Source organism: Pristis pectinata, chromosome 3, assembly GCF_009764475.1.
Source record: "Pristis pectinata isolate sPriPec2 chromosome 3, sPriPec2.1.pri, whole genome shotgun sequence".
Taxonomy (NCBI): Eukaryota; Metazoa; Chordata; class Chondrichthyes; order Rhinopristiformes; family Pristidae; genus Pristis; species Pristis pectinata.
In genome coordinates this window covers 68,061,654-68,074,480 of record NC_067407.1, presented here as the reverse complement: position 1 = coordinate 68,074,480, position 12,827 = coordinate 68,061,654, and the positions used below count along the sequence as shown (strand labels likewise).

The 12,827-nt window shown below is 45.1% G+C and overlaps 1 protein-coding gene across 1 annotated transcript in view; it reads left to right on the top strand.

Moving 5' to 3' along the window:
- Nucleotides 1-731: 731 nt before the first annotated feature.
- LOC127567879 (probable voltage-dependent R-type calcium channel subunit alpha-1E) overlaps nucleotides 732-12,827 on the top strand; it is a 615,955-nt gene continuing 603,859 nt past the window's right edge. Inside the window, exon 1 of the mRNA XM_052011039.1 lies at nucleotides 732-973. The gene's annotated coding sequence lies outside the window, so the exon portion shown is untranslated. The remainder of the gene's footprint in view (nucleotides 974-12,827) is intronic.

The following is a 12,827-nucleotide window of genomic DNA, read 5'->3' as shown; positions in this document are numbered from 1 at the left end:
GGGGATTGAATGTTGGGGTTGGAATTTAGGGGTTGGATGTTGGTGGTGGGGTCGGGGGTTGGGAGGCAGGGATTTGATGTTGGGGTTGGATGTTAGGGATGGGGGTTGTGGTTTGGATGCTGGGGGCTGGGAGTTGGAGGTTGGATGTTGGGGGTTGGGGTTTGGATGTTGGGAGTTGCATGTTGGCAGTTGTGCATTGGTTGTTGGGCATTGGATGTTTGCAGTTCGATGTTAGATGTTGGGAGTTGGATGTTGGGGATTGGATGTTGGGGGTTGGAATTTAGGAGTTGGATGTTGGGAATTGGGGTTTGGATGTTGGGGTTGGGGTTTGGATGTTTGGGGTTGGGAGTCGGAGTGGTGTTGGGGGTTGGGAGTTGGGGCTTTGATGTTGGGGTTGGATGTTGGGGTTTCGGGTTGGGGTTGGGTGCTGGGAGTTGGACACTGGGTATCGTATGTTGTGCAGCAGCTCTTGTAGAACCAGTCTTGATGTTGAAGGTGATAAGGAAGTGCCTTGTTCTGAATGCTAACCCTCACTTACTCTGTCTCTCCCAAAGGCACCAGAGATGTTTGCCATTGCCTCAGAGAACTTGCCTCCCACTATGGACCAGTCGTTCAGAGCCGTGACAGAGGCTGACCCTCAGGACACCCTGCTACCAAGTTGGAAGGTGGGGGCGAGGCAACCCTGCACTATGCTGATGGCACACTGCTGGCCGGAGGACTCACTGGGCAGCGCCAGCCCCAGCCCCGGGGCCATGGCCCGGGACACCAGCTCTTGTTTCAGTTTCGATGGCAGCAGCTGGTCCAGTGTACCGGTGTGGGGGCTCAGCCCACTGCCCCACGACCAGGCCGCCTTCCCCCTCAGCCCCCGCGTCATGCAGAGGAGGGGGGGGCTGGTGGAACAGCGCGACATCATCAGGGCGCACGAGGCGCACAAGCTGCAGAGCACGCCGCAAGCGCGTCGCAGAGAGTGGGAGTAAGTGTGTCCTGGGGTGGGAGTGGGAATGGGAGTGGGAGTGGGAGTGGGAGTGGGAGTGGGAGTGGGAGTGGGAGAAAATGTGCCCAGGGGTGGGATTGGAGTAATTGTGTCATGGGGTGGGAATGGGAGTGGAATTAGGTGTACCCAGAGAGTGGGAATAGGAGTCGGAGTAGGAGTGGGATTGGGAGTGGGAGTAAGTGTACCTGAGGAGTGGCAGTGGGAGTAACTGTGTCATGGGGTGGGAGGGGGAATAAGTGTATCCTGGGAGTGGGAGTAAATGTATCCTGGGAGTGGGTGCGGGAGTGGGAGTGGGAGTAAGTGTATCCTGGGAGTGGGACTGGGAATGGAGGTGAGAGTAAGAGGAAGTGCAGTGTAAGTGCAGCCCAGGCCCAGTGCAGGGAGTGGGAGCAGGAACTGCCACAGGAGGGTGTGAAGGATGAAGGCAGACAAAGGAGGATGAGGGGAGAGTGGTGGAGAAAGTGAGGTGGAGGCGAAAGAGAGAGAGAGGGGGGGGCAGGGAGAAGGTGTAGGGGAGAGGGGAGAAGAGGGCAAGAGAGAATTATAGGGAGATGGTCAGAATCTTTTTCTAACCATCTCCCTATCATTAGGGCTACTCTCTAGGGGTTTAAGGTGAGAGAAAGGAGTTTTAAAGGGGATCTGAGGGGAAAGTTTTTTACACAGAGTGTGGTTGACATCTGGAACATGTTGCAAGAGGAGGCGGTGGAATCAGGTACAATTACTGAGGTATTTAGACAGGCACTTGAATAGGCAGGACATAGAAGGATAGGGATTTAATACAGGCAAATGGGATTAGTGTAGACGGACAAAAAGGTTGGCATGGACGCGATGGGCCGAAGGACCTGTTTCTGTGCTGTACAACTCAGTGACTCAGTGAAGGAAGAAAGGAGGGTGGATAGCAGAGAGAGAGAGGCATGGAGACAGATGGGAGAGGGGACGATGAGGAGTGGAGGGAGAGGATGGGGAAGAGATGAGGGGGGGGAGATAGAGAGAGAATCATCAAGAACATGACTGATGCTCTCCCGCATTGCTGCTTTACTGAATAAACTTCATATCCCTTGATTTCTTCAGAGTGATAGAGAGATACACACAGATCTTTCAGCCCATTGAGTTTGTGCTAACCCATTTGCACTAATCCTATATTTAATACCCTGAAATCCACTGATCTCTGTTTTGAATGAACTTTGTGACTGAGCCTCCACAGCCCTTCAGGTTAGAGAATTCCCAAAGATTATCACCATGTCCCCTCATTTCTGTCCCAAACCAACCCTCCCTTAATCTGTGCCTCTTCGTTCTAGACCAGGGAACCATTCTCCCTGCATCTCTTGTGTCAAGCCTTTGAAGTATTTTGTATGTTTCAATCAGGTCACTTTTCATTCTTCTGGACTCCACACAATAAAGGTCTATCTACTCAATCTCTCCTCACTTGACATACTTGCCATCCCAGGAGCCAATTGCGCCCTCTCTATGCCAAGTACATCCTTTTATTAGATAAGCAGACTAAAGTTGTACACATTACACCAGGAGCAGTATCACCAAGGTCCTATATAATGCAGTATGTTATTGCACTGCACTTTCTCTGTAGCTGTGACACTTTACTCTGTACTGTTATTGTTTTTACCCGTACTACATCAATGCACTCTGTACTAACTCAATGTAACTGCACTGTGTAATGAATTGACCTGTATGATCGGCATGCAAGACAAGTCTTTCTCTGTACCTTGGTACAGGTGACAATAATAAACCAATACCAATAACATATCTTTACTCTTGTACTGAAATGCTCTTGAAATAAAGGCTAACGTAACATTTGTCTTCATAACTGCCAGATGCAGCTGCACTTCAGCTTTCAGTAACTTGCGTACAAGGACACCCAGGCTTTGTTCGAACATCAATGTTTCCCAATCTCTCACCACTTAAAAAATACTCAGCATTTCTATTTGTCCCATCAACGGATCACCTCATATTTTCCACATTGTACTCTGCCAGCCATATTGTTGTCCACATTCAGTTGAAGCCTCCCTACATCACCACTCACATCCCTGCTCAGCTTCACATCATCAGTGGACAGAGAAACCTCACATTTGGTGCCCTTGGCCAGATAGTCAATGTGGGTTGTGAATCGGAGGGCCCAGGGGTGGATCCAATTGGTATCACAGTCTGAGAAGGGAAGTTTGTTTTGACTCTTTGTTCTCTATCAGTTAACAATCTCAATCCACACCAGTGTATGACCTCCAATTCCATGTGCTCTAACCTTGTTCGCTAATCTCCTGTGTGGGAACTTATCAAAAACCTTCTGAAATTCCAAATACTCCACATCCACTGGTCCCCCTACTTGATATATCCCAAAGAACTCCAGTGTCAAGCATCACTTCCCTTTCATACATCTGTGTAGACTCTGCTAGATCATATTATTATTTTCTAAGTGCTTTGTAAATTCCAACAACTGTTGTCAGGGAACATGTCTGTAATTCCCTGCTTTCCCTCTCCTGCCTTGAATAGTGGGTCACTTTTGCCACCCTCAAGCCCACAGGAAAATGCCGAATTTTGGAAGCTGATAATCAAAATATCTAATATCTCCATGGCCATCTTTGTCAAAACTTTGGGATATAGGTAATCACATCCAGGGTGAACAGTTTTCAGTCTTATTAATTTTCTGAGTGGAGTAAATTGGTAAATTGGTTTATTATTGTCACATGTACCATGGAAGAGTGAAAAGCTTAGTTCTGCATGGCACTCATACAGATCATTTCATCATATCAGTACATTGAGGTAGTACAAGGGTAAACAATAACAAAATGCAGAATAAAGTGTTACCGTTACAGAGAAAGTGCAGTGCAGGCAGACAATAAGGTGCAAGGCAATGACGAGGTAGAATGTGTGGTCAAGAGTCCATCTTATCGTACCAGGGAGAGTTCAATAGTTTATAACAGTGGGATAGAAGCTGCATTTAAGCCTGGTCTTTCGTGCTTTCAGGATATTTTTGTATCTTCTAACTGATGGGAGGAGGGAGAAGAGAGAATGTCTGGGGTGGGTGGGGTCTTTGATTATGTTGGCTGCTTTATCGAGGCAGCAAGAAGTGTAGACAGAGTCCATGAAGGGAAGGCTGGTTTCCATAATATGCTGAGCTGTGTCTACAATTCTCTGCAGTTCTTGCGGTCTCGGGCAGAGCAGCTGCCATACCAAGCCGTGATGCATCTATGGTGCATTGATAAAAATTGGTGAGGATCAATGGGGACATGCAGAATTTCTTTAGCCTTCTAAGGAAGTAGAGGCACTGGTGAGCTTTCTTGGCCATGCTGTCCACATGGTTGGAGTGATGTTCTCTTCTAGGAGCTTGAAGCTGTCAACTCTCTTGACCTCAACACTGTTGATGTAAACAGGAGTGTGTGCACCACCCCCCTTCCTAAAACAATGACCAGCCCTTTTGCTTTGCTGACATTGTGTGTGTGTGTGTGTGTGTGTTTATGCGTTTATGTGCCAATGTTTGTTTGTGAATGTATATGTGCATGTGTGTACTAATAAACTAATATCTAATATCTAGTGTGTGTGTGTGTGTGTGTGTGAGAGAGAGATAGAGATAGAGAGGGAGGGGAGGACTTTAGCGAGGGGAAGAGTAGATGACTGAGAGTGGAGAGAAAAATAAGGGAGAAAGGGGAGCAGGGAGCTCGAGAGAGGAAAAGACTGGGACAATAAGGATGAAGAGAGAAATAGATAAATGGAGGAAGAGAAAATGTAGTGGAAAAGAGGGGAGGTTTGGGGAAGTTAGGGGAATCAATATTGAGGCCGTCTGGTTGGAGACTACCAAGGCGGAATATGAGGCGTTGTTCCTCCAACCTTCATCTGGCCTAAACGTGGCAGTAGAGGAGGCCATGTTGTTATGGGAGTGGGATGTGGAAGTGAAGTGGGTGGCCACCAGGAGATCCTTGCTTTTGTGTCAGGCGGAGCAAAGGTGCTCGATGAAGCAGTCACCCAATCTGCATCAGGTCTCACTGATGTAGAGGAGGCTGCACCGGGAGCACCGGACGCAATAAATGACACCTTCAAATTCACAGGTGAAGCGCTGCCTCACCTGGAAGGACTGTCTAGGGTCCTGAATGGTGGTGAGGCAAGAGGTGTGGGGACAGGTGTAATACTTGGTGCAGTTGCAGGGATAAGTGCCGGGAGGGTCATCAATGAGGAAGGATGAGTGGACAAGGGAGTCACAGAGAGAGCAATCCCTGTGGAAAGCGGAGAGAGGGGGGGAGAGGAAGATGTGCCTGATGGTGGGATCCAGTTGGAGGTGGAGGAAGTTGTAGAGAATGACATGTTGGATGCAGAGGCTTGTGGGGTGATAGGTGAGGACAAGGGGAACTCTGTCCCTGTTATGTTGTGGGGGAGGAGGGGTGAGGGCAGATGTGCAGGAAATGGAAGAGATGTGGGTGAGGGCTGCATTGATGGTGGTGGAGGGGAAACCTTGTTTACTGAAAAAATAGGATATCTCGGATATAGCGAGATAGGGAGGTCAAATGGAGAAAAAGAGATGTCAAGGGGAGAAAGAATCAAGGACAAAGAGAGAGAGAGAAAACAAAGGGAGAAGAGGATGATGACGAGAAGGAGAGAGGGGACAATGAGAACAAGAAAAACAAATAAAGATGTGGAGAATGAGAGAACAGGGAAAGAGAGGGAGAGACAGACGATGAAGAGCAAAAGAGGAGAAAGATGAGCGTTGAGGAGATAGAATACATAAATAGAGAGGATGTGGAGCGGGAGAGGGGAGGAGGGGAAATGGAAGGAGATATTTATAGAGACAGGACAAGCAAAGAAAAAGGATGGATGGGAGGAAGAGGGAGAAAGGAGAAAGAGAGACTGCGGATGGGAGAGAGAAAAAAAGAGGATGGAGTCAGAGAGACACTCCATCCAGTTGGTCAGCACAGGTTTTCACTGGTACACTGGTAGGTGGTTGGTGAGTGTTTCCATAGAAACACAAAATAAGAGCAGGAGAAGGCTATGTGTCCCTTTAAGACTGCTCTGCCATTGAATCCGAGGTGTGTTGTCAAACTGGATCCAAAACTGGGTTGGTGATAGGAAGCGGAGGGTAGAGGTGGTTGGGAGTTTTCACTGACTGGAAATCTGTAACACGTGGTGTACCACAGAGATCAGTGCTGGGACCTTCGTTGTTAGTAATATATATATACAGTAAATGATATGAATGAGAATGTGGGTGATCTGATTAGTAAGTTTGCAGATGACACAAGAATTGGTGGATTTGTGGATAGTACAGAAGGTTATCAAAGGATACAGTGGGGCATGGATCAGCTGGAAGGTTGCATGGAGCAGTGGCAGATGGAACTAATCCAGACAGGTGTGAGGTAATGCATTTTGGGAGGTCAAATTCTGATAGGACACATAGAGCGAATGACAGGGTCCTTAGGAACGTTAATGCACAGAGGGACCTTGGGGTGTAAGTCCATAGCTCACTGAAAATGGTGACACAAATGAATATGGTAGTGAAGAAGGCATTTGCTATGCTTGCCTTCACAGGTTGAAACACTGAGCATCAGAGTTGGGACATCGTGTTGCAGCTGTACAAAACATTGGTTACGAGTACTGTATACAGTTCTGGTCGCAACACTACATGAAGGATATGGTAGCAATGATGTGAAGAGTGAGTGCAATAGTACAAGAGTTTGTTTCCCTGGTGAAAATGATATAATGGAAGTCTGTAATTCCCTGGAGGGACTGCTTATAGAGTTTTCATAGAATCATACAATTTTCGTGTCATCTGCAAATTTATTAATCACACCTCCTACATTCACATCTAAGATATGAATGTATATAACAAGCACCTATCTCTATGCTACACTGCTGGTCACAGGCTTCCAATCACAAAAACAAGCCTCCACTATCCACCCTCTTTCTCCTATTACCAAGCCAATATTGGATCCGGTTTGCCAACCTGGAATCTCCTGGGCCCTAACCTATTGGTCCAACCTTCCACTTGGGCCCTCATCAAAGACCATGTGGACCTAGTCCATGCAGATTACATCAACTGCACTGCCCTTATCAGCACCTTTTGTTACCGCTATGAAAACTTCAAACCATTTGCTGGGACAAGGTTTTCTCCTAACAAAGCTGTGCTGACTAACTTTGATTAACCCCTGCCTTTCCAAGTATAGCTTAATCCTGTCCCTCAATTTTTGCAATAACTCTTGACCACTGATGTCAGACTCACTGGCGTTATCCTGCTGCCCCTCTTGAATAATAACTCCATTTTAGTGGTTCCTTATTCCAGAATATCACCACCTCCTCCCTGAAATCTCCAACTGCAGGATCCTTCTCCTTCATGAATACACATGGGACTTGTTCATTTAATACCTCACTGAAGTTCTTAGGTTACAGACACAGACCCTAAAGTACCCTATTCTTTTCCTGGTTACCCTTACACCCTTATAAAATGCTTTGGGATTTTCCTTAATCTTGGCTGCCCATGATATTTTGAAATCCCTCTTTGCCTTCCCAATTTTTTTAAAAAGTAAGATAAGATATTTTTATTAGTCACATGTACATCAAAACACACAGTGAAATACATCTTTTTTGCATAGTGTTCTGGGGGCAGCCCGCAAGTGTCGTCACGCTTCCAGTGCCAACATAGCATGCCCACAACTTCCTAAACCATACATCTTTTTGGAATGTGGGAGGAAACCAGAGTACCCTGAAGTTTATCCATGCACACACGGGGAGAACGTACAAACTCCTTACAGACAGTGGCTGGAATTGAACCCGGGTCACTGGCGCTGTAATAGTGTTATGATAATCACTACACTACCATGCCTACCCTACCCTTTCTATACTCATAAGGGGCCTCCCTGTTTTCAGAGCTCTTTACCTGTCAGATTCTTCTTTTTTCCTCTTTATCCAACCTTTTGTAGCCTCTGACATCCAACGTTCATGTACATATCTTTTAACCTGCTATGAGAGACAAGGGAGGAGATTGCTCAGGCCCTGATAGAGACTTTTATATTGTTGTTAGCCAGAGTTAGGTTACCAGGTGACTAGAGGAGAGCAAATGTAGTTCCTGTTTACATCAATGGTGCTGAGGTCGAGAGGGTTGAGAGCTTCAAGTTCCTGGGAGTGAACATCACCAACAGCCTGTCCTGGTCAAATCACATAGATGCCATGGCCAAGAAAGCTCACCAGCGCCTCTACTTCCTCAGGAGGTAAAAGAAATCCCATTTGTCCCCTTTGACTCTCACCAACTTTTACTGATGCACCTTAGAAAGCATCCTATCTGGATGTATCACAGCTTGGTATGGCAACTGCTCTGCCCAGGACCACAAGAAGCTGCAGAGAGCTGTGGATATAACAGACACCAGCCTCCCCTCCTTGGACTCTGTCTTTACCTCTCGTTGTCTTGGTGTAGCAGCCAGCATAATCAAAGACCCCATCCACCCAGGACATTCTCTCTTCTCTCCTCTTCCATCGGGTAGAAGATACAGGACCCTGAGGCCACGTTCCACTAGACCTAAGGACAACTTCTACCCCACTGTGATAAGACTATTGAACGGTTCCCTTATACAATGAGATGGACTATGACCTCACGATCTACCTTGTTGTGACCTTGCACCTTTTGCACTGCACTTTCTCTGTAGCTGTGACACTTTACTCTGTACTGTTATTGTTTTTACCTGTACTACATCAATGCACTCTGTACTAACTCAATGTAACTGCACTGTGTAATGAATTGACCTGTACGATTGGTTTGTAAGACAAGCTTTTCACTGTACCTCAGTACAAGTGACAATAATAAACCAATACCAATACCAATACCTTTACTTATGACGGGCAGCAGGAGTAAACCTGGCCGCTCTTGGCCAGTGAATCTTACTCATTGATCAGTGATTAAGGAAGCTATTTGAAAAATTTTGAAGAGACAGGATTTGTCTACACTTGGAAAGGCAGGGTTTGATTAGGGACAGTCAGCGTGGCTTTGATCATGGGAAGTCCTGTCTCACTAATTTGATTGAACATTTTTGAATTGGTAACTAAGTATATCGATGATAAGATTTCTTTATTAGTCACATGTACATTGAAGCACACAGTGAAAAGTATCTTTGCATAGAATGTTTTGGGGGCAGCCTGCAAGTGTCGCCATGGCACCAACATAGTACACCCACAACTCCTAACCCGTACGTTTTTGGAATGTGGGAGGAAACCGGAGCACCTGGAGGAAACCCACGCAGTCATGGGGAGAACGTACAAACTCCTTACAGACAGTGGCTGGAATTGAACCTGGATCACCGGCACTGTAATAGCGTTATGCTAACAGCTACACTACCGTGCCTGCCCAGTAGTGTGAGGGCACTGTAGATGTTGTCTACACAGACTTCAGTAAGGCCTTTGGTAAGGTTTCGTGTGAAAGATTGGTCCAAAATCTTAGAACTCATGGGACCTGGGATGGTCCCAGCAAAGGTCCCAGCACCAATCCCTGTGGTACACCACTTGTTACAGGCTTCCGTCGGAGAAACTCCCACCACTGCCTCCTATCACCAAGCCAGTTTTGGATCCAGTTTGCCAACACAGCTTGGATCCCTTGTGCCTTAACCTTCTGGATCAGCCCATCATGTAGGACCTTGTCAAAAGCCTTACTGAACTCCATGTCTACTGGTCTGCCTTCATCAATTTTCTTAGTTACCTCTTCAAAAAACTTAACCAAATTTATGAAACATGATCTCCCCACTGTGCAGACTCCTCTTAACCAGTCCCTGTCTTTCCAAGTAAACATAAGTCCTGTCTCTCAGAATCTTCTCCAACAATTTCCCTAACACTGATGTAAGGCTCACCAGCCTGTCGTTTCCAGGCTTATCCCTACTGCACTTTTTGAACAAGAGGACAACATTAGGGGCATAGTGGACAGCAAGGAAGGCTATCAAAGCTTGCAGTGTGATCATGACCAGCTAGGAAAATGGTCTGAAAAATGGCAGATGGAATTTAATGCAGAAAAGTGTGAGGTGTTGCACTTTGGGAGGACAAACCAGGGTAAGACTTACACATTGAATGGTAGGGCTCTGAGGTTGCAGTAGGACAAAGGGACCAGGCAATACAGATCCATAATTCCCTGAAAGTGGCATCGTAGGGAGATAGGGTGATAAAAAGAGCTTTTGGCACATTGGCCTACATAAATCAGAGCATTGAGTACAAGAGTTGGGATGTTATGTTGAAGTTGTACAAGATGTTGGTGAGGCTGAATATAGAGTATTGTGTGCAGTTCTGTTCACCTGCCTACAGGAAAAGTATCAATAAGCTGGTGTCACGAACCAGCAACAAAAGAAACACACTGAGCATGATTTAGTGTTAAAAACTATTTTATTAATCACTACTTATGATAATATGTAAAATAAAAGTAAAAATGTTAGTATGTTAGAATTCAAAAATGTTAAACCTCGAACGTTAACCCCAAAACTAAACTCTTCGTGTGTGTGTGTGACAAAGTCCAAAACTCCCAGTTCCGGAATGGTTCTTAAAGTTCAGTTCCGCAAGCCATAAGGTGAAACATGAGCAAGGGCTTCTTCAACAACCACCGTTGTCTGAAGATAAGATGTAGATGTAGAAAAACATAGAGAGAGTACATACGAAATCCAAATGTTCCATGATGGAACCCAAACGACACTTCAGTGTTTACTCGGTAGTGACTTCCTCACCCCGAAAAGCATCCGAACCGTGGTCGTCCACATACAAATACCTGTTTCCTTCTACAGGTCAGCAACAAAGTGAACTCCACCGGATTACTTCCAACTTCCATACATGGATTTCAGTGGCAAACACAGTTATTGTTTCTCATCCATCGATAGAGAAAACTAGCAGGCTGGTGTCTCTCTCTCTTCTCTCTCTCTCCTTCTTCTTCTTACTTCTTCAATAACGTCATTACGTCCTTTATCTTCTATTGACGTAAGCACGCCCCACACACACATACACACACACTCTCTATCTTAAAGGGACTTTCACTGAGTCCATAACAGAGTGCAGAGAAAAGTTACAAAGATGTTGCTGGGACTTGTGTTATAGGGAAAGGTTGAATAGGTTAGGACTTTATTCCCTGAAGCACAGGAGACTGAGGGGAGATCTTATAGAAGTATACAAAATTATGAGGGGTATAGATAGGGTGAATACATGCAGGCTTTTTCCCCTCAGGTTGGGTGAGACTAGAATTAGAGGTCACAGGTTTAGGGTGAAAGGTGAAATATTTGAGGGGAAACTTCTTCACTCAGAGGGTGGTGCGAGTGTGGAATGAGTTGCTAGCGGAAGAGGTAGATGTGGGTTCAACTGTAACATTTAAGAGAGGTTTGGATAGGTACATGGATGGGAGTGGTTTGGAGGGATATGGTCCGGGTGCAGGTAGATGGGACGAGGCAGAAGATCAGGTTGGCATGGACTAGGTGGAGAGAAGGGCCTGTTTCTATAGTACTATAGTACTCTATGTGCTATAGTACTCTGTGACTCTATTAGCTATCCTCCAGTCATCTAGTACCTCACTCAGGCTAACGAAGATGCCAAAATCTCCGTCAGAGCCCCAGCAATCTCCTCCCTTGTGTCCCATAGCATCCTGGGATAAATCCTCTCAGAACCTGAGGATTATCCAGCCAAACATGTGCTAATATTTCTCACACTTCCTCCTTCCTGATACAGACATATTCCAGAATATCAGCATTAACTCTTCAGCCTCCACATCTTTCTCCCTGGTGAATACTGTTGAGAAGTTTTCACTTAGGGCCTTGTTCACATCCCCTGCCTCCACACACTGATTACCATTTTGGCCCCTGAGGGGACTTGCTCTTTCCTTAGCTACCCTCTTGCTTCAGAAATACTTATAAAAGGTTTTAGGATTCTCCTTAATTCTACTTGCCAAGGTCATTTCATGTCCCCTTCTTGCCCTCCTAATTTCTATTTATACATCCCTGACAAACCATGTTACTCTTTTGATACCAATTTCCTATAACTAACATATGCTTCCTTCTTTTCCCTGATCAAATCTTTGTTGACCAAAGTTCCCTAAACTTACCAACTTTGCAGACTCTGAACTCTTACTACATCACTTTTAAACACCTCCTCCTTACCAGATGTAGTTTTCCCCTCTAGTAGCTACTCCTAACCTAACTCTCCCAGGTTCTGTCTTACACTATTGAAATCCACCTTTCCCCAGTTTAGGGCCCTAACTTACGGACCAACATTGTCTTCCTCCTTCACATTTATTTCCTTCCATAGATGCTGCACGACCTGCTGAGTTCCTCCAGCGTTTTGTGTGTGTTTCTCCATCACTACCTAGAAGCTTTTGTTTTCTAGAAGCTTCTTTTTCTTTTTCAATCTTTTTATTGAATTTCAAATTAATTCAAATTAATATACATAACATTAATGATTATACCTATGATGCGAAGAGATCGGGATAACAATAACAACAGTTAATATTTATATTCACAAGGAGTAAAATAAGTAATCTAGACCTCCTGCTCTCTTGCTAAGTGTACATAATGCAAAACAAATGAAATTGAAAAGAAATTTGATTATATGAAAAGAAAAACACCCAAATAAAAAAAAATACAGTAATAGACAAATGCAAACCAAAAATTTCAAAGAGAAAAAAACTGGACTGATATTTCTTAGATTAAAAAAAGACTATTATGTCGTCAGCTCTGCTCCTCTATATTCAAAGGTTATTGAAAGGGATTCGAAAAAGGTCAGCTTATACCATATGGAAATACTGAATAAATGGACTCCAAACTTCCTCAAATTTAAGCGAAGGATCAATAGTACCACACCTAATTTTTTCTAAGTTTAAACATGTTATAGTTTGAGAAAA